The sequence below is a fragment of the Micropterus dolomieu genome, linkage group LG02, assembly GCF_021292245.1.
Source record: "Micropterus dolomieu isolate WLL.071019.BEF.003 ecotype Adirondacks linkage group LG02, ASM2129224v1, whole genome shotgun sequence".
NCBI classification, from domain to species: domain Eukaryota; kingdom Metazoa; phylum Chordata; class Actinopteri; order Centrarchiformes; family Centrarchidae; genus Micropterus; species Micropterus dolomieu.
Window position 1 is genome coordinate 18,486,101 of NC_060151.1, and position 6,477 is coordinate 18,492,577.

Sequence of the window (6,477 nt, forward strand, 5' to 3'; positions counted from 1 at the left end):
CACTTCTCACCTTGTAAAATTTTACACGCAAGTGAGGTTTTTTTCCAAAGTGTATTCACCAAGGCAGGAGGGTTGAGCTGTCTAATTTGTCTCATTAAAGAGCTGCTTGATGTAACTTTATTACCCTCCTAAATTTCCATTCCAGATTGAGTTTTGGGTCAGTGTATGACCCTGATGATTGCACCTCTCTCCTTCTTGGTGAGAGAATAAAGCAAAACTGGGAACGGTGCATGTCAGGCTTTATCCTAAACCAACATATAATCCACCATGTAGTATTTTTTCAGGTGTGGGGAATACATCTAATTGCTTTAGATTTTCAACACCCAGAACAGAAGTCTAAGGTCATGGTCCTTTTCCTTAAAATTCTGTCCCATTTCCAGTGAAGAAAGTTGTTTCTGTCCAGGCAGGGAACTACAACAGAGAGATGTAGTGGTGTAAAACAGGAACTAGTGAACATATGCCAACCCAGAGGACAGGAAATGCACTCCAGATGAAGATACTACATTGTGGTTTACTTTACTGGGATGTGTATGTGTTGTCAGGAATGTGTGCTGTAAGACAGAGCATATGTTTCTTGGGTTACATCACAGCATTTACATATCCAGTTACTTACTAAGCCATAATTTTTTTAAATATTTCGATTAATAAATTGATGGTTGATTTTGATTGTTACCAGAACCCACATTGCTCACATGACTAAGAGTTCATAAGGTATAGTTTACAATGATTTAAAAGGGATCATCCCTATGTTCCCAGGGCCTTATGAGCATCTGTATCTCTTGATATAAAAATAAAAAAACATTGTACGAGATTGGAATGGGCTACGTTTTAAGTTTGCAAATAACAAAATAACTTCGGGGAGATGGATGTTTCAAATGCAGTTTGAATGGTAAAACTCCATTTAGCCACTATTGAGATATCAATGTCTGAAGTCAAGAAAACTATCTTGCCAGCAAATTTTAGGGGGTAAGTTCCAAGAAGTATAACATCAGTAAGCTGCATCAACTGTACATGGGCGATCTCAACATTATGACCTAGGAAAATATCGAACATTTGACCTAGGGAAAAAAAAACATTGCTGAGAACATAAAACCTTTGAAAAGTCTCCTCGTGTCATATTGAGCTGGTACGCAATAATATAAAGCATGGAAATACAGGACACTGGGAGCATGGAACCCTGGGAACATAGATACGGTCCCATTTAAAACATGGAACAACTGCAAATCCTTTTATATATATATTTTTAGATGCTTTAATCAACAATGCTACATGGTTATCAATCATTACAGTAAGATCATAAATCAACCAGTGTGGCATTAATTTACCGCTGTAACAAAATCTGACCCACAACATACAAACATGGAAATACAAAAAACGGATAGTACACATCTGGTCCTTTCATAGATTAAATTGTTATCGTTCACTAATCGCTCATATGCCAGGGTGGCATCTTTAAAAGCACTAAAAAGGACTTAGCACATAACAATGTAACTTTGACAAAAATATTAAAAGATTATTTATAAATTACTATGTCACGCAAGTCTCTGCAAATTACTTTTGTACACTGAAAATAATGGAAAACCAATGGCTGCCAGGAATGTCTCAAATCTAACTTGGTATACTTTGGAAAATGGTTGCCAGTAATTGTAATTCTGTGGCCAAAACATGGAAAGTAGTACACAGTTGCTGTAGAAGTTACTTTACATCGGTTTACATTGAGTCCTATCTGATGATCTCTGGTGACCACTTCTCAACCTCTGGCTGGTGGCACTGTGTGACTGAATAAAATCTCCGCCTCCACAGGTGTGGCAGGTGATCTGAGGGATGAGTGAGCGCTTCCTGGGATAACAGTAGCCCCAGCCAGCTTCCCCTGTTGCTTTGCCCCAATGTGCCCTTTCCTGTCGTCTTATCTGGGCATCCAGTGCAATCTAACCCAGGGTGAGGTCCCTCTGCTCCTCCATTCCCCCCGCTGCCGGTCTCCATCTCTTCTCAGATGTCACTGTGAAGAGAGAATGACCCGCTTGAGTTAAACTTGAGTTAGGCTGACTGACAGAGTCCTGACACCCCATTGTAGGCACAACTGTCTCAGCTTCCTGCCACCCACAACTTCCCACCCTCTGACCTCCATGGCACCAAGGGCAAAAGGAGCACAGACAATGTGGCAATACACGGCTGATTTATTTAGGATTTTGTTTATTATGATGAACACTGAGAAAGTGGTGATTGATTTTCCAAACTCAACAGAGAAGTTATTCAAGTTTCCTTAAAATGTTGTAAAGACAAATGAGATTTGGTTGTTGCTTGGGCCAGAGGGACATGCTGATGTAGTTGAAGGGCTTTCTGATTAGCAGAGTGGAGATTTAATGTTGATCCTGTAGGGACAGAGACTTGTACTTCCTCCAACTGTCTGGGTTTAATTAAGCCGACTGGTCTACCAGCAGCGAGCCAACCAGCCTCTTTAACATTATGACAGATTGTACAACTCAGAGCAAAAAACCTAGTTGCAACTCTAATCACTGAAGCTAAAATGTGCAGATAATGTCAAAAGTGTTCAGCACCATAGAACAGTATTATTTATCTGTTAACTCAATCACTAAATGGAATAATAAATTGACCCAAATTTGGCGCTAATTTAGGCAGAAGAAACTAGTGTTATTTTCCTGCTTTAACACATTAGTCCTGAATAGGACTTGAATTATTCACAAATTGTCTATCATTTGCGTTCCTGACAAACACACTATAAACATGTTTCCGCATGTACTCATTCCACAGCAAAGCTGCCAAACAGCAGTCAGGCGCTGCTGAAAGGAGACTTATCACAGCAGTCTATGATTTACCTTGACAAATAAATTGTTTTGTTTTGTTCTTATTTAAGGGAATCTGTGGGCTTAGCTGCCCTCATTTTAGTATATGGTATATTTAGTGTATCCTGTAAGTTTATATGCACGTTGTACTTCTGGACCTGGCTGACACTGGCAGTTTGCATACATTCACAAACACAAGAAGGTTTGTGGGGCAAAATCTAATTAAGCTCTGTGTGTGTGTGTGTGTGTGTGTGTGTGCTGGATGGACCTGAGCCCCGAGCTTTGAATGTGTGTCAACTTGCAAGCCTCAGCTTGGAGATGTAATCTGATTTGCAGAAAGGAATGGGTCGTTTCACATGACTGGTTTGAAGGACCACTGGCGCAAGGTTGTGCCAGTGTCCCTGACCGCTTTGTGTATGTGTGTGTGGGTGTGTGTAGGTGCTGGGTGTGGATGCTTGCTTGTGTGTACACACCTACATGTATTTATTTGTTTCACAAAGTACACTGCAGATACATGAGCGTTTGTTAGTGTAAGCTCCTGTACAGTAGAAATAGAAAGGTGTTGAAGTTTGCTATGTGGTTGAACAAACCAGTGTGCTGCATTTATTCCATTGTTCTTGGTTTTAAATAAGACTTACTTGGGAAAGTTTACATGAAAGTAAGGCCACTGCTAATTAACAGTCGATTACACATCTGGAAAAAAGTACAGCTCTGCTTCAGACTCTGCTGCTTGTTTTGTTTGCAACTTTCTGTTTACACATCTCTTATAATCAGAGCTTTATTTTGAACTAATGGACCATCAGAAATTATATCAAATAATTGAAATCATCCTATAGCCTCAGCCCTCTTAAGAGGACTGCTGGGATCAAATCCCCTGAAAGCTTTGCCTCTGAATCCTCACTGTTTTTTTTTAACATTATTTGTTGATGGGTTTTTTTTCGGGGTGGAGATTCTCGGTTGTTTTTTCAGAGCTGGATGTGGGCCATCATGTGATTTTCATTGGAGAGTGGCCGGAGGAGACGACCACAGTAAAAGCAAGTGAGCATGCATGAGCATGTGTTTGTGTGTCATCTGGCCTCTTTAAGAAATTGAAGGTTGTTTTCCATCTTAGGGTCATCAGTTGTGGTCATCACACGCACAAGTGGAAGAGAGGGGGTCCTAGGAGGTGACATTCGCAGCCATGCTTGTGCTTGTTGGTGTGTCCGTGTACATGCTTGCCTACACGTTAGCATGCACAGAACTTGTGTGTATTTCTCCCAGTGTTGATGTCTCTCTTGAGAGGTTCAAGTGTGTGTGCTTGTGTGTTTTCTCTCTTGTGTGGAGAGCTCATAAGCAGGATGATGCAGCGGGCAGGAAGCTCTGATCCCATCAGGCATGTCAGCAGGGGCAGTTTTTCATAAGTTAGTAATCTCACCACACAAAGAGGTGTCCAATATTAGAGAGAGCCCCTACCCCTGAGCTAATCAAGACCTGACCAACCCTTCCCCGGCTCGCCAACCCTCTAAACATTACCTCATCTGGAGGCTTAGCCTAGCCACATGCTGCTCCAGCCTGCTGGTGTACATGATAACTCACTTAGCTCAGTACGATAGCTAGAAAAAACGGAAATATAAGAAGGGATATAAAAGAAATAGGACCAGCACACAACTACCTATGGTGCCTCCTGCCAGGGAAAGGTATTTTAAAAGCGAGAGGAAAGAAAGAATCATTTTACCATGTCCTCCAGAAACTCTGGGAAGCAATTTGCCGGTATTCAATTTCTCTCCCTGCCGTCCTGTTATTGCTGTTTTCCCCTCAACTCTTGGAGCCTTCAACCTGAAAGGAGGTTCTTAAGTGCAGGCTTTGTGTCACTCGGAAACAGTGCAGTTGTTGCCAAGGTAACAGGTCTGGGACAGTGAAACTTAGAAGCAGAGAGCACCTTTGCCCATGAATGGATGAAGAGGGACCGGAGCGGTCATTGGTCCAGAGAGCACAGCTTCAGTCTTACATGTCTGCATCAAGAAACCTGTGATCAAGAAAAGTTTCTTGATCCAGTATCTACCTGAACCTGTTAACCTTATAAAATAAAACCAGTCCACCATGGAATTTTAAATGGTACAATGGAAAAGCCACTTTGACTGCCTCCATTCTTCTGACCTGCCAGCTGCTGCAGAGCTCCACTGAAACCTTAGATTTACATAAAACAGAGTGGGATGATCTATGTTGCTACTCCAGGTTTGACTTTTTAAATGTTCTGTGAAGATACTGGAGAAGGTCTGGTACACGTGGTCATTATAAAACCAACTTTGGTTGTCCAAGAGACTTAAAAATAATGCAACAAATTGAGAAAATTGTGAAACGACAAACTGGTCACTTTTTTGCATTTGTGCAGTTAATACACACTTCCTTTTCCTTACATCAAGCGGTTGATCCTCTCTAGCACCGGATCCCAGCTTTCTTGACTTGTATCCCATTAAACTGAAGCATGTGTTTATGTCGTCCATCATCACTCATTGGTCAATGAGGGATTTTCATCCAATGGGCTTCTTCAGTTCTCAGTCGGAACTGAAGAAGCGAATGAACTATAACCTTGATAACTGAGAATCTTCACAGACATCTTACACAGGATTTCTCAGGTCATTGTCAACTCTTATGTCTACTCGTAAATGAGCTCCCCTCTGAATCATTTTATTTCCAACCTTTATCTTTTTCAGGTGATCTCAGGTGAGCACAGAGAAGAGGCTGAGTAATGGAAACATGATCTCAAGAGATTCAACAGGTAGGGATGACTCTGTTTTTTGTTTGATGTTCATTCAGTGGAATATGTAATCACACACGGCGAAGTATTATTATTATGAGCTGACAGTTGCTACAAACAACCAGAGTATGGTACATTCACTGATCAAACAGAAGAAGCGGTGGTCGTTCACGTGTATGTGAGACATGATCAGGGTGGTGGCACTGGCTTTATGCCCATGTTCTTGCTTTTTTGATTGTGTAACTCAAGTCATGACAGCACGGTAAAGAATGCAGTGGCACAGAGATATCACTTCAAACACAGAGTCTCTCAGGAGCCTCAGATCCTTTCAGTGGAACTGAATGAAGATATGCTTTGATGACCCACCACAGAGTCGGTGGCCTTCAAAGAAACCTGTTGATGGGCTTGTGCGGGGCAGCCAGCAGGCTGAATGAGTGGTACTGTATACGTGCGCCTCTCAGGGTAGCCGTGGGTGTTCTCATTGGAGGTCAAACATTCTTGACCCAAACTTTTTTTTCATAGATTTTAGGCTTTCATTATCTTTCTACTTCCACGTTTGCTGGGTAAGTGAAGGGGAACAGTGTGTGTGTGGATGGCAGGGTGCCAGCAGACAGGTACAGTAGATGTGCTGATGAGGGAGGGCGATAGGCAGCCCCAGGCACAGACAGGCATACCCGGGCAGGCTGAGACTCAAAGGCAGGTTGGGACGTGGTTCTGTATGCTGATGCTGCTCTACTGGCTCTGCTTTAGGTGAGGCATTGGAGAGAAACGTGGGAAGGGGAAAAAACAGAATAGAGGGCAAAAGGAGAGTTAGAGAAAATCAGGTAAAAGTATTATTGTTGAGTGGTGAAGCTGAAAAAAGCACAAAACTAAAAATGAAGGCAGATAATGACAGATAGCATCAACAAAAAGCAATGGAGTGGGTCTAGCTAGGGC

The 6,477-nt window shown here is 42.1% G+C and overlaps 1 long non-coding RNA gene across 1 annotated transcript; it reads right to left on the reverse strand.

Annotated features, from left to right (window-relative positions):
* Positions 1-517: 517 nt before the first annotated feature.
* On the reverse strand, positions 518-4,592 carry LOC123963075. Its single transcript, XR_006823121.1, has 3 exons — positions 4,519-4,592; positions 1,715-1,999; positions 518-551 (listed from the first exon to the last, which is right to left on the reverse strand). It is a non-coding gene; the product is annotated as an uncharacterized LOC123963075 (long non-coding RNA).
* Positions 4,593-6,477: the final 1,885 nt, after the last annotated feature.